Source organism: Dromaius novaehollandiae, chromosome 3, assembly GCF_036370855.1.
Source record: "Dromaius novaehollandiae isolate bDroNov1 chromosome 3, bDroNov1.hap1, whole genome shotgun sequence".
Classification (NCBI taxonomy): domain Eukaryota; kingdom Metazoa; phylum Chordata; class Aves; order Casuariiformes; family Dromaiidae; genus Dromaius; species Dromaius novaehollandiae.
In genome coordinates, this window is record NC_088100.1 from 118757051 (window position 1) to 118779175 (window position 22125).

The 22125-nt window shown below is 47.6% G+C and overlaps 1 long non-coding RNA gene across 1 annotated transcript in view; it reads left to right on the forward strand.

The window, feature by feature from the left end:
* Positions 1–21426, forward strand: part of LOC112980012 (uncharacterized) — a 55287-nt gene extending 33861 nt beyond the window's left edge. The window contains exon 5 of the long non-coding RNA XR_003258327.2: positions 20681–21426. This is a non-coding gene — a long non-coding RNA (uncharacterized LOC112980012). The remainder of the gene's footprint in view (positions 1–20680) is intronic.
* The last annotated feature ends 699 nt before the right edge of the window (positions 21427–22125 follow it).

Genomic DNA, 22125 nt, shown 5'->3' on the forward strand with positions numbered 1-22125 from the left:
AGTTTGGAACAGGAGAGGGCCTATTCTTGGCCTCTTACCAAGAAAAAATTGATTACCGAAGGAGTCATAGTGAGCCGTGGACATCTGAGAGCCCCCACGCTTTAGGCCTCATGTGTCAACTTTCAGCCACTTCTAATCAGAATCTGATTTATGGTGCAAGATTTCTTTTTTTTTTTTTCTTCTTTTTTTTTAGGCTGCTCCTGGTATTCCTTTAGTTTTGCTCAACCTTTAACTCTGCTTTTCCAAGTTACATATTTCTTTGGACAATATTCTGCCAGCACAAACACAAAAAGACTTGCAACCTGGACAGAAGACTTTAGTTACATTTTAGATGTATCTTGCTTGCAGCCTTCTCTATCTTGTACTGACGACCACTTTCCCCTTCATGCTACCTCCAACAGATGGATAAAGTAGATTTGCTCTTGCCCATTTGCTGACAGCTCTACTGAGGCTGCAAGTTCCTGCAAATTCAGTATTATGAAGTGCATTATCGAACTGCCTTTGCATACAGAGTTAGCTGGTATGGTGAGGAAGGGTGTGCCTAGTAGTCAGGCATTTCCCAGGATGCTCCTCCCAATAGTAAAAGCAAGCAATTGCTCAAAAAAGCCAGATTTTTGCCTTGCTGTGCAAGATGGACATTCCACCACCTGCACGTTTCTTAGAAAGCTTTTCAAAGTTGCTCAGCAAAAGGGCAGGCAAAAACTAGGCCAGGAGATTTTCTTGGCAGGTTTTCAAGGGCCATTAATAGCAGCTCAGTCATGTGCAGGGTGCAGGAAGAGATGGCAAGGAGGGGGCACAGGCAGCGGCACCAAGCTGATGGCCATGCCCTGACACTGCCTCCTTCCTGCCATCTCGCTCCACAGCTTCCTTGCCTTGGCCTAGCCTGGGCTGAGGCTGGTCTTCAGCATTTTTGTGTTCATTCTTCTGCCCCTGAGAGAAACAGGGCACTGGGACCTCTGCTCTTCTCGCTGCCCCCAGCACAGGCAGTGGCTGCAGCAGGTTACCGGTGCCAGGACTGTTGTGCTGAGCCCTGGAGCCTTTGTTTCACTCTTGCACCAGTGTTAATGTTGACGGGAAGACGTAGGAAGATGTTTTGATGCCAGAGCTCATGCACACGCTCCGAATGCTGCTACGGACTCTCCTTCCTTCATGCCTGCTCCCCATCGGCAGGTCGGGAAGGCTCCCTCCCCACTTTCCCTGCTGACAGAGCAGTTGGCAGGGCCCGAGTCTGCACACCCGCATTTGAGCCCTTGTTACCCCTCTTTGCTATGTGCTGCTGACAGGGGCCACGAAGGCACTTTCCTAATTTTGCGGCACTGAAGTGCTGGGAGCAAATGGGCTGAGCCTGTCACTCGGTCTGTTTCCTCCCCTTGCCACGGTTTTGGCGTCGGGGTTAAGGTACAAGCACCTCAGTCCCTTGCTGGGCTGTCTGTAGGGAGGTGAGGAGACACCAGCCATGTCCCAGGAGGAGTGGAAGTAAATCCACTTCCATCCCTCCCATGCTTTTGCTTTCTCTCCCTTTCATATGCAGCCAGGGAAAGGGCTTCCCTTGCTGTTGTGTTTGCTTCTTATAACTGCATAGCGCTGTGTCTTGGAGCAATGCATGGAACAAGTATGGCAGGTAATGATTTTCACAGGAACAAGCATTTCCCCTGCAAAAAATAAATTTAAAAAACCCTTTAAAATTCATAAAGTAGCAGAAATATATGGGCATCCAAGATTAGCTCCCATGAGAGAAACTTTCTCCTGCTTTATACTAGTGTGAGTTAAGTAAGGCAGAAAATCAATACAATTTAACAGTGCAGGTGAGCTTTGAGCCCTCTCTAGCTACCTCTTACTAAACCGGGGGGGGGGGGGGGGGGGGGCTGGAGGAAAAACTAGTGGAAAAACCAAGTAGTTAGGGAGAGAGCCCTCCTTCCTGACCCCATCACAGCTCACAGAGGATCTAGGCATACAACAACCACACAACAGCAGCTCGGGTGGGAGAGCAGAATTGTGAAGCACCCTGAGGAGATCTCGCACTAAATTGCTCTCAAGAGGCCATGCCACTCCGTTGACTAGGTAAGGAGCCTGGAGATGGCAGTCTCTATGACAGATGCCTCAGTCAGATGTCTAAGTTAGATGGGATGAATCCACACCTGAAGACCCTGTGCCAAGCACACTTTCTCCAAAGCATCTTTCACCAATCTGAATTTCCCAATCCTTTCAACAGCTGGTCCCTGAACTGCCCTCCGAGCACATGACTCATGCTGCCCACAGCTTGTTTTGTTAGTGCTGTTTACCCAGCCCTGCAGCATCAGCTCTGGCTGACTGTTAGGAGAGCACATCCCCAGCTTCCTCAAGCCCTCTCTGGACGTCTTACAGGTATTTCTGGTAGACGAGCATGGAGACAGTGGTTAAGGTGAACGTAGGGCTGTTATTCACCAAATCTTGCAGTGCTAGAGCTAGGGGACACTTGATGAAGCTAGTAGGGGATGGGTTTCGAACAAATAAAAGGAGTACCTGTCTACACAGTGGAGCCTGAACCTCTGTGCCTGTCTGCCAGAGGATGTTCTGGTTGGAATGGTATCAGCAGCTTCAAAAAGGGGTAAGACAGACTGCTGGACAGCTGGTCCATAGGCAGGACTAAAGGAGTGGGCAGAGATATAACCTCTAGCGTCTCTAATATGGCAGTTGTGGATATTGAGGGAGTAAGCAGCGACTGGGCCACAGAAACTGGGTGGTCTCATGTGCTCTGAGGCAGGACAGATGGGCCCAGCTGTTGACCCAGTAGGGTATTTCTGATATTTTTATGTTTATTCAGTGACCAAGAGAAATAAAACACATATCTGTGGTTCAACAGCTAGACCAGATGATATTATATTTCACAGCTCTTGGACTCAGGCAGTCTGTTAAAATTAGAGATGATAGATTTAAGGCTCAGAAGGGAATACTATGGCATAGAGCGCAGTCCAAAGACCTTCCCTCTCTCTTCTCTGCATTTGTTTGCCTTTTCTGTCCATACGATGCTCTCCTCTCTAGGGATGAAGCCTTCAGGCACATAAGCAGGGATGAACAGTAACGGTACCCTCTCCCAAAGGCTACCGCTTTGTGGAAGACTTAGCTCTACCCAGTCTGACAACAGCAAACCCAGGGTGTTGTTCCCTTCCTCCTGGTCCTGCTGCTGCCTGGGCTCTGCTCCCCGGGCCAGAGAGCTGCCTTGGCCCCTTCCCTTCTCTCCCACGGTTGTGGGCCAGGACAGGAAACATTTGAAGGTTTGAGATGGGGACAGAGATCTCCGTTGTTCTTTCTAGGAATACCTTGCACCTTGGGGTGCTGCACAAGCACCAGGATAGCCTCTTCCAACCATCCGGCAGGGCTACTGTGAGCTCTGCACTGATTTATTTGGCCATTTGTGGATTAGGGGAGTTCAAAAGGTTGAGAAGGGCAGATCCGAGCAGTCTTCCATTGTATACTGGAGACAGCCCTCAGCTGAACTCGCAGCTCCTCTCTGCCCCTCCACGCGGCGATGGATGGAGCAGGTCCCTGCACCATGCAGTGTGGGTGCAGCCCTGCCACTGAGCCACCCTTTCCATCTGGCCCTGGTCTACCCCAAGCTGTAGTGTATCTTCACAAGGTCTGGCACAAACTTGACTTCTCACGCCAAGAATAGTGCCAAGCAAGGATCAGAGCATCACTCCTCTAGTCCTCTTCCATCAAGCTTGCTTTCTTCTCGAGCAGAATTTGGCTTCCCTCACTCCCCCCTGCAAAATGTATATCTCAGCATCTCATCTTCCACTCCCCCAGCCCTTCTACAGGCTTCTCCAGCTCTACTTTGCACTCGCATTGCTGTCACTTTTTAATTGCAGTGCTAGTACTTCTCACAGTTCCTGACCAGTGAGATGACATGAGGCACCAGTCAGCACCTGCAGTCTTGGCCGTGGTGTCTGAAACACACCGGCTGTCACATATGTGTAGCACCTTTGCAGCTTGCAGAGCCCCTAATTGCATGGGGTCAACTTTTTTGAGCAGTGTTTCTACCATCATTCTATGGGGTAAGAAGCTGATTAAAATGTACCAAGCTATATCATCTTTAGTACTTTGAAAAATCCCTGCAGTCAGTGGGTGGGTGTGGGGGAGGGAGTGATTGATGCAAAATGTCCCCTCTCCCCAGGAGATCTTTCTCCCCCACACCCGTAATCCTACTACTTTGTACTTATATAACTTTGTCATCTCATATAGCACATATGCAACCGATCTGTCACCAGAAGGAAACTCGGACAGAAGTTGGAGCAAGGGGCTGAGAGTCAGGGGCCTGACCTCTGCCACGGGCACGCTGTAGGCCCTTGGCTTTGGTTTTATTGCTTCACAGCAGATGCCACTGACTTCGTCTTGCCCGCTGAGCAGATGTGAAACGAAGTTTATGTTCAGAAGTGCTTTGAGATCCCTTGATTGAACATATTAATTAATTAATGGAATCTTCTTTCAATTAACTAATGCAACTCCCATGCAAGGGCGCAGGATGCTGTTCCACAAGAAAAATGAAAGCGCAGTCGCTCCAGCAGTTTTCCTAGGAGCAAGGAGAGAGGCAGGGCAGTGCTGTGCTGCAGTCCCAAGAGTTGGCAGGACACAGAGCTACCCTGGCCTTGCACATTGCCAGGCTGCACTGGGACTACATAGCTCTGCTGCCTGTGGGGTGGGCTTGTAAAAGGTGGGTAATTTTAGGAAGAAGAAATTAGGCAGTATTGACAAAAAGTTTTATTCAGCTCCCAAACCCCATAGATTTTCCTCTACTCCTGGCTTAAGCTGAGGTTTTGTTGCAGCCCAAACAGGCTTAGAAAAAGTTTTGCATGCATGTAGTGGCAATGGGAGTGCTAAATTACTGGAAGCAATGCCACATCCTAGAAATATGACTAGCTAAAGCCTCGCTGATATCCTGCGGGAGTGCACAAGGGGCCGTGGGGCAGGGAGTGAGCACACACGGAGTTACTGTGCAGCAAGTCAGAACTGGAGGAGAGAATTACTTCTTGCCTGTTGTACGGTTTCAATATAACACCACTGAATTAATCCCTTGAGCTTTAAAATTCAGCTCTTTATATTCTTACACATTAAATCTGGAGAAATGGTTCCTGAGGTGGGAGCGGGGGTTGTTTGTGTTCCTGCAGTCTTCAGGTGGGATAGCTCTGTTTTATTCACCTAGCAGGAACAAGTATCATTAAGTTTAACTGGTGATCAATATGTCATTTCAACTAATGTGAGAGTTTACCAGAAAAGAGCATATTGGATTTGTTGGGGGCGACACCAGGAATGGAAATATTTCAAGAATCCTTAAAATGATGAGGCTCATAGGCTAGGCTTATCCTGGTGGCACAGGAGGAGAATGTGTATATGCAAGGCCTGAGTGCAGAGCCAGACAGGAGTCGGTGGTCCTTGGCTCTCAACCCCCTTCTGCAATTGCTCAGCAAACTCACTTCTTAGTTTTCTAACTCCCTTCTTGAATCAGCAGGGCTTCTTACCTTGAAATATATACTGTTCATCTGCCCTAAACCCTTTGAAGCTAGTCCCTTGCTGCCAAAAATACCCCATTTCTAGATTCAGCCTGTTTTATCAGAGGCTGCTTTCCAGACCAGCTCCCTGCTTTGTCGGAGCCGTGTGTTCCCCTGTCTCTGCGTGCAAGGCAAATGCTGCACGCCAGCACCACATCAGGACCTCTGGGAGGGCACCAGGGCAGCTACACACCAACCATATGGGCACACTTGCCTCCAAAAGCTCCGTCCCAGGATTACAGTGAGTGACTGCGTGGCTGGTGTGTCACATCATCATGTCCAGTATGTGCTTTAGTGAGTCTGGTTTATTTCTGGTTTTAGGTTCAAAAGCACCACCCTTCTTTCTTCCTTTCCCTCTGTCCCCAGCAGAACCTTGGGTTTGGTCTTTAGCTGCAGGATCTCTTTAAATTGCTTTTTTGTCACATAATGCATAAGAGTGCTCAGTAGGAACTTGCACTGGATAAAAACATGGTCAATGAAATATACATGTTTTATAAGTTTTTTTAAATTTCTTTTTCCTAAAGCTTTACTGTCTAGTTAGATGATGGATTGCAATGGTATCCAGTTTACAGGTACACATATCTCAAGCAGAGAAGACCACAAAACTTCAGATTAGGAGATAAAAGGAAAAAGGTGGAATGCAAAAATAAATAAATAAATAAAAAGATACATAGTTCAGTTGTGGAAGCCACATAGTTCTTAAGTAAGAGCCCTCGAGCTGTATTGATCTTGCTGAGACTTTGTTCTTTGCTAGGTCTCACAAGGTACTTCCCACAGTACCTTTGGGAACTAGCACAAGCTGTAGGAACCACCTTCTAACCCTAGCTTCCAAAGGAGAATTCAGAGTTGGATATGCACAGCTGCCTTGCTGGCCACTATCCTGTAAGCAAAACAGAAAGGCAGCAAAACAGAATTAGATCTAATTAAATAGGACAGAATATAGCCTTTGAGTCTGGTATGTTTTGATTAGAGGGGTCTCTTTGGCTGACATATCTGAGCATCTGAGATTAACGGGTTAGACTCCCAGCGCCTGCAGGCTGGGCCTGGCTCTCCAGGGAGAGCGCTGGCACTGGTATCTGTCTGCTGTTCTGGGCCTCCGGAGACTGGTTTGTTGATCCTCAGAGCACAGCGAAAGCTCGTATTTCCATCCCAGCATTTGCTGATTCAAAGAGAAATCCAAAAATATTGAGACAGGGTTGTAGGTACCAAAAAGTTGTTTGACCATCACACAAACAAAGTGATTGTAATATCGCTCCTTCAGCACTATAGATGTGCCTATATGCTTGTGCAATGGGTGTATAGTGTGGACATATTCACAGTTCTTGCATCCCCAATTCTGTTCCAGCTGAGCTATCTTAAATAGCCTGAGTATATTCGATAGCTAAGCATTCTTCCTTTATTTTCAAGATCCATACATGCAAAATAGAGCTGTGCTAACATGTACCATTTAAGTTCAGAGTGACTTCAAAACCAGGATTCAGTACTGAGACGCAGCTACATCATGAGTGTGGAGCTGGAAGTACAGCACTCACAGGTATTGCCTGACTTCCTGCATCTCGAGCAGCAGAATCCAGCTGTTCTCACAAGCTTTCTGCTAAAGTTGAGTGAAAATCACATTCTGTTGATGTTTCAAACATCTCTATACAAAAACATGGTCATCTTTTGATTTTGCATTAGAAATGGGGGCAATTTTGTGAAAATCTATTTAGAAACTTTGAGTTTTATCAAGCTACCCTCCAAAATATAAAGTCCTCCACATCTATCTTCCCCATATTTATTAAACTGTATCATAACTAAAATGCCCCAAGCTGTCACACACTAAAATGGAGAGGGCAGTACATCACACTCGGTCATTGTCCCTCATTACTGGAGTCCCCTGCCCAGGGGAGTCGCAGGCCAACTGGACCTCTCTGGCAGTTGCAACCTGCACTTCTCCTTCATCAGCAGATGTCAACAGCAACCAGCATGCTTTCAGACTGCCAGGCTTACATACAAAAGGAGCCAGAAGGTTCCTACCTAATGAGAAGTAACTCTTTGTTCCCTTGGACCTGATATTCAGAGATATGTCCATATGTGGGGCTCAAAAAATGTCGAGCTACAAAGAAAAAACTGCAGAGACAAGACACTCAGGTGTCACTGCAGTCACATTTTTAAGACTTTGCAACTTACTTGCTTTTCTCTGAGCTGTGGGACCCCCAAGTCAGGTCACGTGTTGGAGGAAATCCCGGCCAGGGATCTGGCAGTCCCACTCACGCTGACAGCGTGCACAGGTGGCAGCTCTCTGCTGAAGTCATGCTAACGCAGTATTTTTAACATGACTTGAGAGAACTGCCAGCTCTTCTGCTGCTGGAAAAGGGGCTATTTTTAGCAATTAGCTGTATTCAAATGTGCCTTTCATGATTTGCACAGACAGCAAATGGCTCAGTAGATCACCAGAAAGGATCAGATATTTTTCTGGATAAGAGCAGCATTTACCATTTTTAACACAGATTGAAATGTTCACGCTTCAGAATAGAAGCTGATTCTTACCTTGGGTCAAGAAGGAATCTAATCTTGGGACATCCTGTTAACATTTGTTACTCCCACCACAAAGAGAGCTCGATGATTCATTTATCTTGCCTAGGTCATAATAGTGCTTTGCATTACAATAGCTCCTTTCAGCTCACCAGCTCAAAACTTCCCCTGAAACATCCCACAGGCAGAGAAGGTGCTTGAGCAGATGTGTGTGATCTCTTCCCGTGTGGCAAGCCCTTTCAGTCAAACCTAGTCCTCTGTAGAATCCACTTGAGCTTTGCAGCGTGTGGTGTTCTGTGCATTACAATATACTGTCCAGCGTCATTAATACTAAACAATTAACATTCCTGGGATGCACAGAGGTACGCTCGAGGGGAGTTCCCAGGGAGCTCAGGGCTGCAGTATTGGCTCCAATCTCAGATTAACACATCAGACTTTGACATAAGGTTTGGTGCTGCAGCATGAGGAATGCAGCGGCAGCCAGAGCCTGTTTTTAACTTGCAGTATTCGATGCCTTCTGTTCACGTAGGTGAAAGACAGTGGAAGGGACTGACAATAATTATTGGGCTTTTTGCAGGTCAGGTTATTATTTCTTGGCTTGGGCAGAAGGCAAACCTGCCTGTATATCTGCAGCAGCAGATGCCCATGTAGGCTGTGCCTTTGCGAGTGCGCTGGAGGGCTGGGAGAGTATCCACCGCCAGGAGGGTGGTGTCAGAGAACAGGGCAGGGGCGGCTGACACCGTCACTTCTCAGAGCTCGGTGTGTCATATAATACACACTTCACTAAAATTAACACTGATTTCTTAAACAAGGCTGGCAGTAGGCATCAGGCTGCCATGGGATGGCAGAAGGTGGCTGTGAGCTAGCTAGCACATAGACTGCAGTGTAATATGAACAGTGTCTCAGACGGCCCTGATTCTGCAAACATTTGAATCGCTGTTACACAAAGCATATGCTAAAGCTTTAAGCCTGCACTTCAGTCAAGGGGTTTAAGCACAGACACAAGATTGAACCAAGTGTTCAACAGATTTGTTGTAATAAGTCCTCTGTTTGCTTCACAGGGTCTGGCATTCGGTACCGTAAAGCAATTTTAAAATGTCTCTTGCTTGATCTGTAAGGCTGGGGAATTATTCACCTGGGGAAAAATGCAAACTATTGATTGCATGCAATCAGCATGTTTCTCTGATTTCTGGACAGAAGTGAGCCACAGGCATGCCAGCTTCAGCAGTTCATTGAACAGTGCATGTGGGTGCCAGAGGTAGCCCCCAGCTTGCTCAGGGCCCTCCAGGCCAGCCTGGGAGGGAAAAGCTCCCTTCAGGTGCAAAATCACCTTTGCAATTAGATAGGAGAGCCAAGACAAATCCTTTCTATGTATGGGGAGGAAGGGAGGCATGGTCTGCCTTTTCCTTCTCTCGACAAGTGTTTGTGTGAGTCAAGATTTCCTCTGCAAGCCAATGTGAAAACTTTAATGCCTGACATTAAATATTCCTTTTTAAAGCTATACTCAACTGAAAAAAAGTCAATTAGAGCCTCTTTCAAGGGAAAAGAAAAAGTCTATTAGCCAAAGCAGTGACATTTCCTTTTGATAGAAAGCTGGTGTTTCCAAGAGTCTGAGATAAAGGCTAATAGGCAGTAATCAAAGAGCAGAGGAACTGGCCCTTACGTAATGCCTCTCCCATCTGTTCGGCACAAATCCATTTGATCTTTGCCATAAAGCAGTGGAATTCAGCTTCAGTCCACAAAAAAATCTCTTGCAACAAATGAGAAGAGTTGTGTCCAGGCCACAACTTTCTGTCTGGGCTCACGGGCACATTTCCCCACTGCTGGGCTACATTCAGACATAGAGTTTGGATTGGCCTACTATAAAATTAGTCACCAGCTATAACGGTGGATCTCAGAGGAGGTCCTAGAGCCAGAGCCCCAAATTCAATTTTGTTTCTAAGTCATGGAGAAAGTGCCACTCTGCATCCCAGCTCTGAAACTTAGATTGTCCTTCGTGCACCTTTCTCTTTTCTCTTTGTTCCTATTCTGTTCGTTTTTTATCTTGCTAGTTCTCCTCCTACTTATCTCTTCCTATTTCTTTCTGTAGTTTCTTATTCTTCCACTATGTCATATTGCCAATACTAAAATGTCTGTTTCTAAAGGTCTAAGATGGCAGTCTCTTAATCTAAAAAGTGTTGCATCTAACATAGGGGAACAGTGTGTTAGACCTGAGTTTTCCTGGACGAGATTAACTAGACAAAGAACTAGAGTCTGTTGTTACGTGCCAGTGGCAATGCTGTGATTATGTCTGTTAAGTGCAAATAGATAAAGTCTGGACTGCAGCATCTGTAGGTAGTGCATCACAGGGTCAGGTTCACAAAGCGACTGCGCTTTATGAGCTAAGTAGGCTCTCCAGTCTGTGTGGGTGCACAGAAACGTTTTAGTGCAGCTCAGAGCCCTGTTGTCTGGGGGAGAGCTCAGACATTGACTGCCCTCTTATCTGAATAGACAGTGAGCACTGAGACACCGAGGCAGAAGATCACCACCATCCTTAACTCCTTCAAGCCTGGCAGACAGCTGTTCCTGAGTCGGGCAAGGTATTGTCACTCTTTTTTTCCCATCTGACCTCTGGTGTCACCCAGCAAGAAACACCTTTAAAAAGCATTTAGTTGGTTTGGTCCAGTGGTGCATACATAAAAGCAGCCTCTTCCAGAGCTCTGACTTGATATGAAACTGGTGCGTATATCCTGGTCTCAGATCTTCTGCACTTTGCATGTGTAAAGAGCAGCACAGGGAGGAAGCGGTCGTTCAGTCAAGGTATGCTGAAATGCAGAAAGGGCAAAGTCTTGTAGCTATGCACCAGCCACTGTGGCTTTATGAGCCTGACTTTAGGTAGGGTATTGGTGAAGCCAAACTTTTGGTGGGCATGAACGCAAACAAAGATGCAGCCTCTACCATACCTACTCAGGAGGTGAAAGCAACTGAAAGCCACTAATCCACATCCAGCAGAAATGTGTGACTGGTCAGGTGTGAGGAAACAGTGAAAGAAATGACCTGCTAGTCTTTCCTTGGAGAGGCGCCTGCTGGGCTTGTGCAGGGCCCGGGGGGTGGCCGGCTGGTGAGCCTCCTGGCATGTCTCGGGCACAGAGCTCTCTGCCAGTGCCCTGAGTGCTGAGGCAGAGGGGGCAGATCTGTGTGTGCCGAGGGCAAACAAAAGCTGCTTGGAACAAGCAAGCGCCAAGATTTGTTGCTCCATGTGAGCACAGTGAAGCGCTTCCTTTGGCTGCTGTGCTCTTCCCCATGCATGTTACAAAGAGCTGCAGTGTCCTGAGCACATATTAAAAAACACTTCAAGTGGCTAGGGTGCCTTTCTTTTGCTGCTGTCAAAAGGCCCAGCAGACCTGACTGAGCCAGAAGGAGACACTGGTTCCCCATGAGGAGTGCAACTGTTGTCTTTGTGCAACCAGTGCAGAAAACTGAGTCCCAAGACAGCAGAGACTGGGTGATGGCTCTAGTCCGTGGGCCCATAGCGGGGCAGCACAGGACAGATAGTGGATAAGCCATGTGCTAGAAGGCAGCACCCATCATCAGCAGCATTCAGGCTCCCCACACATACAGGGAAAGCTCAGGGCGCTTCTCCATGCCGCCTCCCTGCTTTGCGAGTGGAGCAGGGATGGCCCTGCGGTTTTGGAGGTTGCCTCCTCAGGCAGTTTTAAGGAGCAGCCCCCAACTCGTGAGTCTGTGGAGAGGGACTGGACCATGCTGGCCCCACTGAGGGAGAACATGAGCAGCTGGAGAGCTCTTGTGCCTGGGGTTAAGGACAGGGGCAACACAGACCTCAGGGAAGGGGACAGCTGAAACTGCTGATGGCTTCTGATTTGCAGCCATTTGGAGTCATTGCCAGACCACAGTCCCTTCCTCCTTGGTCCTCCCCTGCTCAGAAAGATGGGGTTAAATTCCTCACTGAGGTGCAGTAGGAATTCCTGAATTTCGTATGATTGGTTTTCCTACTGAGAGAGGTCAGAGGAGCTCAAAGAGGCAGAAAAATACTTTCTCCAAGAGTGGGGAGCTTTTGTAGCTTCCTTAAAAGCAGACATTTCCGCTCCTTGTAAAGCAAGCTGAAGAAATGACCTTCAACAAGCTTCCTCCTTACCCATCAACAGGACACCCAAGCACCTGGAGCCTCTGGAGTTATATCAAGCAGCCCAGTTCCTTCAGGCAACAATGCTCTGGTTGTGAGTTCAGGTAATTTCTAGTTTTGAATACCCACTGAATTTTTTTCTATACTTCTTTAGAGGAAATACTGAGTACCTTCAGTCAAGGGTAAAAAATCTGATGCTTTATCCTCTGGCACTGCATGTTCTTTGATTGAAAGGAGACAGGCTGGTTTTTGTGTCTTTCCTCCATGAAGAAGAGATGATTGAGCACAGTCTAAAATCCAGTGTGAGACAGGTTTTGCTGAGAAAGTCTGTGGAAATCAGAGGGCTGTTCGGAACAGCTGACACACTGTGAAGGGAACAGAAGAGAAATGGTTGTGATTTCAGCTTCCCTTCAGAAAGCAGCCACCATGTTACCTTCTTGGGTGTACTTTCTGTCCTTACCTTTAAAAAAAAGAATGGAGTGAAGTATTTTGCACAGTTCTTTATCAGATGCCACACAATGCATATTCTGAGACTGGAAACTAAGGGATCTATATCTGCATTCCCTGAACTTGGTGGGCATTTTGCAATGTACTGTAGTGTGAATAGGATCTCGTACTGGCTCCCTTTCATAGAATCTGATTTTGCAAAATGATGAATAGCCTCAGACTGCATCAAGCTCAATGCATGTGCTCAGCACTTGGCAGGATATGGCCCCTACTCTTTATGGCCTTGCATGTAGTTTATGACATGTTGTCACATCTGAGATGACCATTTGTCCTTCTGGGTAGATATGACATGTGGCTTAAGTGCTGATCCCCTCAGGAATGCTGATTCTCTTAGAAATGGTTGGTGTAATGGGTCAAAATCAAAGACAGAGTAAAAGGTTGCAATTCTGTGAATATCTTCAGATGTTAATGTCAGCTCTGAATTTGGCTCAGAATATTAGTCAGCTGATAGTAATGACAGCAATGTGGGATCAAAAGGATAACGTGGGAAACAGGAAACTTTAAAGACGCCTGAGAAGTCTCTTTGGAACTGTACTCTCAAGTATCTGTACAGTTATATTAAATCTGTTCCCTTGTTTGGAGCTTGGACTTTCAGGGTGCCAGTATCCTGGATAGATTACTGTGTAATACAAAGATATGAATCAAAGAATGTGTTGGGCTTCAGGCTTAAGAATCCAGCAAGGCGAATTAAGTCTGTATCTAACTCTTGGCATGTGCATAAAACCCATGCACATGACTTGAGTTTATAAACATGGCAGAATCAGGGCTAGAAAGGGCAGAATGCTTTGCCGACCTCTCTTTTTTTAAATCAACAGCATCTGAAAACTAGGGGAAATGGTATTCAGGAAGGTCTCTGTTTCCCTTAAAGCATCTAAACTGACGCTAAACTCCCTCAGAGCAGCTCGGGGCTGGATTTGTTTCTCCTGGTTGTGCAGGGAAGAGCCACTGTGCAGGGGCTGCTTCGCACCAGTGTCCTCCGTGGTGAGGATGCTCTCACCTCTGAGGTGTCAGCGGCCAAAATGGACATGCAGGATCAAAGCTACTCCATGTGACAGCTGGTATGCACCAAAATGCTGCTATGTTTGAGGGGTTTTTTTGTCCTGAGGAGTGTGCAATGTCATATACTGGCCTACTTTGATTCCCAGGGTTGTGAATAGAAATATGACGCATGATAACTAATTAAGACTAGTTGCAGAACCATTAAACTAAACAATATTTTCCTTTGGGAAAACCACAAGCATTTTGTGCCCTAGATAATAGATTTCCAAATGTTTTCCCTTGGCTAGGAAATGCAGGTTCCTTGCTACATGTTCCCTGCTGGTTTTGGTCACTGAATTCTTGACGTTAGAGAAGGAGGTAATGAGAGTTATCATATCCCATTCCCTCCTACAGGCTGTCGATTCAGTGGGAGTGCTGAGCATTTCTTCCCATCAGCAGGAATGCTAGTGGGTCCCACTTAATGAGCAGCCACTGAGATAAGCATGCACATGACAACAAATTAGCAGCTACATATGCAGCATGGGAAACTGGAAGGCCATAGGAGCTCAGAGTCTCTCACGGAGGTCATTGATTTCTCAGTCCTTTAGTGAAACCGAGAGTTAGAGCCTCTCCACTGCTCCCTGCAACTAGCTGGTCCCTGTAAAGTGACACTGCAGAGGAGGCCACAGATGCTTTCCAAAAGCAGTTTCTGCAGTGTAATCCTAGACCGTGGGGTGAGGCTGGTACAGCAAGCAGGATAAGGCCAGGAGACTACAAGTAGCCAGACAGCCTGGCCAGCCCCTGAGCCAGAACTGTCTCTACCTCAGTCACAGCAAACACCAAGGATATAAATGAGTCCCCGGTGAGCAAGCCTGGGCTGCTCCCCACTGCCCTGCCGAGAGGTCGCTGCTGGGAAAGCTGGCCTCGTGTTGCCCTCGTGCAGGTCTTCTCTGGGTAAGCAGGACTGCAGTTTCCAGGGCTGCTAATCCACTGGGAAGTTCACTTAGTATTCAGAGAGATGCAGCTTTACTTAAAACTAGCATATTCCTCTGAAATGTGCTGCCCGTGGCCGGAGTGATGTATTTCTCATCATTGCTTTCTCTAGTTTATGCCGTATGTTATCACTGTCCTGCAAGACTGAACTGTCTGGTGTGCTTTATGTACAGTTTGTCTAAAAATACAGTGCAAAGTTAATCAGATTGTACCTGGTTTGCTTTAATTACAGCAGCATTGAAAAGTGTGTGCTTTTGTCAACATTGCTCTTTGAGCTGAGGAGAGCAGAGACTGGGACTCCTAGCTTCTGCTGCTACCCTCCCCTCCCTCTGTGATCATTACAGAGCAAATTGTTTAAATCAGATCTTTAGAATTAGGCCCCTAAATAAATACCAGACACCTAAATTAGTGGCTGGATTTTTTCAGATTTGTGAATATCTCTGATGCCCTTAGAAAAGTTTCCTTTTACTTGTTTTTGAATTTAGGACAAAGAATCCAATTAGCCTTTAAGCAACCCTCCATTGGTTATTAGCCACAGTGAAAGACTAGGATTTCTTATCAGGAATATACAATTTGAAAGAAGACTGTCAAGATAAAACCCGTACTGGGAGATATTTATTAACATGGACTTGTGTCACTATAACAGAGCTGAGAAATACTTCAGAAAGCAAACTTGATCAGCTGAATGGTCACTGCTCCCTGTTGTGGAATTTAATACAGGCAGCTCAAGGCTTTCCAAAGCCAGCTGGTTCCAGCAGAGCCAGACTGGCTTTTTGCCAAGCTATGACCCAAGCAGGAGTATTTAGCTCTTCTAAGCGTTGTAAGTAAAGTTGAGCTCTTAGCTAAACCCTGGGTCCTGCGAGCAGGAAGCATCTTGCAGAATTTTGACACCTGAGAAAAAAGCAAGCTCCTAAGTGTCTGGGCTCAGCTTGGGTTGTGTCTGAAGACAACCGAGAGCAAAAGAGCCCGTTGGGAGGGTGAGGGGCACAGGGCTGGCTGGCATGGCAGGAAAGCGCCTCTTCAGGATGCCCACGGTGTGAGTTATGCAGTAGTGTATCCTCCCCTTGTCCACGGTCACTTGTTGCACTTAATGAATTGCCGGAATTAGTCACATAACAGGTGATCAAAGACCTGAAAGATCATCCTGCTACTCACCTGGCCAGAGCTGCAGAGCATCATTAAAGAAATACATGTATGGCCTTCTCCTGACAAGAAGAGCCAATGTAGATGGAAAAGTCCATCTTTGCTGAGCTGACAAAGCAAGGTCCCAACTGCTGTGTTCACTGAAATTAGATGGGATTTAGATTTTGGCTAAATTATGGGGGCTAGCTGGTCGATAAGGCAGTCTGTCTGAATTCCACATAGTTTCACTGCTTTTTAACAGAATGCAGGATGCTGCAAGGAACTGTCATTACAAAGATGAATTTGTTTCAGAAATGGGCAATGTCTGTGGAAGGAGCCTATAAATCTATGCAGCTTGAATCTAATACAAAGCATGCCCAAGGCAGTGGAAATGTTACTTTCTTTTGTCGCTCGTTAACATGATGCTGCTTGCAGTGTCATCGGCTACTCTGCCCCTTTTAGCACTCTGGCTCTTCTTCCTTACTTTCTCCGTTCGTTTCAAGGACCAAAACTGTAAGTCATATCTAGATGCTCTAATTGTTATCTCGTGCTGCACAATCATCTGTGTTTTGGCAGCAGTGCTGGGCTAGAGGATGCCCAGGCTAGTGGCATAGATGAGGCAGGTATCCTGCACCCCAGGATAGGGTTGCTTGCCATGGGGCCAGGGCAGCATGGGGCTCCAAGTGGGAGTCACTGTTTGGTTTCAATTCTGTGTGGAGAGAAGATGTATTTGAGACTGGAGTTGGGCAACTACCAATCTTAACTAAACTCCTTTCTCCATAATACTATAGCATGGGTCTGCCACATATGTAGCTCAAAGCATGAACGTCCCTCCTGTCTTCCTTGGTTCATGCTCTTGAATGTTTCCCCTGCTTTTGCTTCATTCCCATGGAAGTAAGGATTTTTACAAGCAGCATCCATGGAAACAGGGCAGCCAGAGACCACGGAGCAGCACGTGGATGAAGGCCAGTGCTTGAAGGTTCAGGTGGGGGCACAAGCTTGTGTGGATGCTGCCCAGAAAAAAGCAAGGTAGCCCTGGAGGGTGTTTGCCATAATTTTTCAGGAATGCTGCCTGAAGGCTGACCAAATAGCTGTGGGATTAGCCCAGGATTTGGGAGACCTGCGTTCTACTTCCTGCTTGGATGTGGCTATCTTACTCGCATTGGCAAATAGCAGGATCCAGAACGGACCTCAGCAGCCCGTACATCAAGCGCTCATTTGTCTCCAGGGGGATGTACTGGATGTTTCAAAGGAAAGCCCTCCAGTAAGACTTGGGATCCTCTCTTCCACATGTTATGTCATCTCTTCCACTCATGACCATCCATAATTCGTTATGGGCTTAATCTCCAAAGCAGAAAGCTCTATGTCCCTTTTAACATTTGCAATTAGGAGAACTGAGTAATTCCTTCCTGCACTATGCCACAACATCTGCCTCTGGCTGTAGACTCTCTGGTTTAATTGACCTTCCTTGAGAGCAAATTTCCTTTTTACCCTTTTTAATTTCGTACTCTCTAATCTCATCAAACAGTCCTTTGTGTCTCAGTTGCCACACGGGGACTGTAAAACAGGGATAACAGCACAGTCCTCCTGTACAGGGGTAATGTCAGAGTGAATAACCCCCGAGCCTTGCAAACACTCAGACACTAACTGTGGTAAGTGCCGTGAGTGAACTCCAGCTCAGTCTGCCACTTATTTCAGAGCATGATCTTTCCCAGACCCAGGATGTGTAAGTCACACCACTGTTTTATTACCACTAAATTTACTGAGGGAAGAGTGTTCAGTTAAGCTCCCAGTCAGTTTGAAATGCAGCTTCTCCTGTATCACCCCCTCCTTCCTTGCCTCTTCCCACATCTTTTTTCCCAGGCATCTGGAAAGCTAAAAAAACAGGTTTATTTAAAGAAGCTTTTTGAAGAATGGAGGAACCATCAGAGCTGCTTCCCAGAGAGCTCTGTGCTGGTCTGTAATGCAAAATTGCTAAGGAGGGCTGAGGAGAAAGGCAGGTCTGGGCAGCAAAACCTGACCTCTGCCCTGTGGGAACCCTCTAAAATCAGCTTAAGAGATTGTATATGTTACTTATCATCCAGAAGAGACAAGCTATGGGAGATTATTAAGTCATTATAAAACACGTTTTTCAGAACTCCCAGGCAGGAGGATAAGCCCTCTGACTACTTCTGTGTGAAGAAAAGAAAATCCAGAGCTCAGTTACACGTGCGGTGCATGCCTAGTCCCAATCCTTCTCCTGCTGGAGTCGTCCCACGGAGGTCAATGGGATGCGTGCTTGCATGAGCAAGGAAGGCACAGCTGAGCCGAAGCTGGTTGTTGCCTGTAGCCCATGGCCTGAATGCAGATGGGGGTCATACCTGCCATAGTGCTGATGTGCAGTGGCAGGAAAGAAACAGATCTTCAACACACACAGGATAGCCTAGTACTGAACAGGTTTTTGTTGCAAAATTCTCATGCTGTCCAATACCACAGGCCAGGTTATAAAAAGTGACAAATCGAGGTGTGAGCAAGAACAGTTCTGACTCCCCTCCAGTCAATAAGCAGCAGTGTTCCCTATATATGTCCAACATTTCCCCCCCCCTTTACAAGATGCTCAGCAGGGTGGAAATCCTGAAGAAAGGCATCTCTACACATGTCAGAAATGGAGCCCAAAGCAGCAGTGTCTGGAAGATTTGACGCCAAAGACACTGCCAGTGCAACGTAAGTGGAAGCATTTGGTCCTGCAACATTGAAGAGGTGCCCAACAGCTTCCTGATGCCTGCACTTGCAGAGCATGGTGGGGGAGCTTCACCCCTTTCCCCATAGCTCCTCCAGCTTTCGGAGAAATCCAATACCAAAGCCACCCAGAAAGATGAAGACGATTCCCTGCAGTGCTGAAGGCATGAGCCAGGCACCTGGATGCTTGGGGCTTAGTTTCAAATCATGAGATATTCAACACTGTGAGAGCTGGGGTTTGTTGGGTTGCTCTTTTCTTCTTTGCTGTTTTTGGGTTTTGCCTTTGGAGGTCAGAAGTTGCTGGGGGTCTCCTAAAGGTAAGTGAGATGCCTGCAGAATCACAGAGCTCCAGAAACTGGGGCTCTAAGAGAAATCCCAAACATGCTGATGTTTCTGATGAAGCCTGAGTCGGCCCCGTTGACCAGCACCGAATCCATTTCCTCCGCTGTACTCGAGCCCGCAGCGCGCGAGGCGATGCTCCTGGGCATTCCCCCCTTCAGAGGCACCGGCCGTCGGCTGCGGCAGCCCCACACCGGTATTTGTACGTGTGGTAGCTGGAGGTAACCAATGGTTATCTCCAAGGATTTCAGTGCTGTAGCCCCCAATTCTTGCTCGGAGAGGAAGAACAAACCCTTGGTCACACAGGTCTATGCGGCACTTGTCATCCAGCAGGATCCCAAAAGCCAGCAGTCTGCTGGGACTGGAAATATTATTAGAAAGGGATTTAGACGGCCTGCATGGGATCATGCAAATCAGACCTTCTTCGACTCCCCCTGCTCCTGCTGCAGCGCCTTGTCAAGCCAAATCCTGCGGAGGCTGAAGCTGCCGAAATGCCGGATTTAACTAAAAGGGTGGTCTGCGAGGAAAGCAGCCTTGCAGGCGCCACTTCTCACGGCTGCCGCCGAAGCTTGCTCTGGTTTGTAGCAAACCTGGGCATCGGCGGCACTGTTTGTGCTGCCGAGAGCCCTGCGGCCCCGCCAGCTGCTGACGCGCCGCCGCCCCGGGCGAGAGGAACGGAAGTGTTTAGATCCACGGTCACGCTGGGGAAACAGAGACGTAGAGCGATGTGCGTCCGGCAAGATCAATAGATTTATGATCGGGATTAACGTGGCTTGGCTACTCTACCACCACAAATCAGGATGACAGTTTGTCTTCAGAGGAAATTGTGCTGCAATAAAAAGTGAGAAGCATAACAGTGTAATTCCTTGTGTAGACATTCTTGTTTCAAAGCAAGAGTTATAACTGGTTCTAACTATGCAACCTCCTGTACACAGAGTCGCAAAATGAGGGTGAAAAGCTAAGGCATGCAGAGTGTTGAGCTAGATCTTTCCAAGCAGTGTGTTTGAGCTCATTTATACAGAAGAACCACCTACCCTTTCTGAAAAAAAAATCCTAATAAACCCCATTTCTTATAGTATTAATTTAGTGGTTTTCATTCACAACCAAATAAAAACTAGGCTGAACTTTGAACAGACATTTGTTACAGTCATTTCCTTTCCCTGTTTTCATGCTTGTGTGCCTGCAAATGCCTGTGTCTGTTTTTGTGGACCACTTCATGATGTCTTATGCATCCCCGCTGGTCTCTGGACTGCAGGTTGTGGAACAGGGCTTTGGCTTTCAGACACTGCTGCCTTTCCTAGGAAGTGAAAATGAGCCCAGCAGCAGGAAACACTGTCAAGAAGTTATTTCTCTTTTGCTGGAACCTTGTAAATAAATACTGTATAAACTAAAGAGTATTTTGAGAGGAACTGGACAAATTCACAGAAGAAACATCCCCCCCATCCCAGACAATGGTATGCAGGAACTCCAGCTCAGGAAATCCCTGAGCCACAGCTCTCGGGAGGCTGGGGAATTTTTGGGAGAGCATGTACCGCTGGCTTGCCTATTCCTACCTCTGCTCCAGGCAGACGGTCCCTGTGAGAGCCGGGATACTGGATTAAATGGCCCATGGGCTTGACTTGAGACAGCTTCTGGAGCTGAACCCTTATTTGTGTGTAATCTGCTTTTCTCTTGGAAAAGCCTGATGGAGTTAGGCAGCGGTATGTTTGCTGAACGTTGAATGTTTGTCTCTGGTTCAAGAACCTCTGTAAAAAGTAATTAGAAATAGTTAAGTTTCCAGTGTATTAAGCATACGAACCTGACTGTGCGTATACAGCACCACCTAGTGCATTACAGAGATTTGTTTTCTCCTCCTTCCCAGGAACCGCGGCGGTGTGTTCAGCGTACCTCCGTACCAGGACTGCCATTCCCCGCGAGTCGGGACCTTGTCAGGGGGTGACTGGGAAGGCAAACACTGCTTATGTTCATAGCAAGCGTATGAAATCCTTGGAGAGGGAGAGTACAAGATGAGAAGGGTACATTAAAATCTGACTGTGCAGGCTTGCGGAGACCGGCTCCGACTGATGCCTGTGAGCTGTCTGAAGCCCACCTGGGACTAAGCGTACTGCCTTCCTTGAACCCTCTTTCAAGACTCACCGTAAAACTCATGACAAATACTTACCGAAGCTTTGGAATAACTTCAGCGCTCTCCTCTTCTTTTTCCCAGTGAAGATACAGTACCAGTGCCCTCTGTTTATATTAAAGGATATTACCTCCTAGAAGAGATAGAAAGGCAACGCTGAACTAACCAAAGCACCCTTTGGTGCCTTCTTCAGGATTTGTGCTGCTATCTCCAGGGTCCTGGGGAGGCTCCTGCCTGGGAGTGAAATCACCTGGCCAGTATTTGGCTCCCCGATACCTGCTAAACACAAGCTCTCCCCACACCTATGAAGCCCACTTTTCACAGCAAGGTCTGACCTGGACGGAGTGGCTATTTCACTGGAAGGAAGGGGTATTTGGACTAGGGGTGGGAAGCGGCCACGCTGCCAAGCGACAACCTCTGGAGCTGCCTGAGCGGCCAGAAACCCCCCTGCACAAGGCGAGACTGATAAAACTCAACCCCTCAGTGACTGCGCACAGCCCAGTCACAAGGACCTAACGTAAAACCAGTCCCGTCAAGTCAGAGGAACCCGTCTGGCCCAGCAGCCTGTTTCCATCGGTGGCCAAGAGCAGATGCCTAGGGAAGAGCAACACAAACGCAGAGTGATGCCCCCTCGGGAGATTCTCCTGGGATCCAGAGATGTGTAACTCAATTTCCTGAGCCACAGTCGCTGTCCTTCGGTGGGCATCCTTGCTGCTGTGGGTGTGCCCGATGTCTTTTTGCCCACTCACCAAACATTAGCATCCACCACGTCCCACGGCCACGCGTCCCACCAGTACTTCTTGCTTGTCTGAATCTGCCACCTGTGACTACCAGGGGGGAGATGTTGGTGCTTGCAGCCTCCAGCGACGACGCTGCCTGCTCTCTCCCTGCCACCGGTGGGTCCCATTGCCTCTTTCTCAGGCTGAAGAGCCCTGTACGGGAGCCCTGCACACCACCGCTCGTCCTCGCTGCCCTCGTCTCTGCCCTTCCTGCCCTCCCTGAGGGGGGACCTCAGCTGCATGCAGCAACCGGCACATAGCCCCTCGCCACTGGGGCCGGATACTGGATTGGGATTTTGCCTTTTATGCAGAGGCCTTGAAGCCAAATCAGCAGCAGCTTCTGAAAACTGTAGCGACAGCTCCACGCGGTTTTGTATACCAGTAGTACTCGGTAGTACCTTAGAC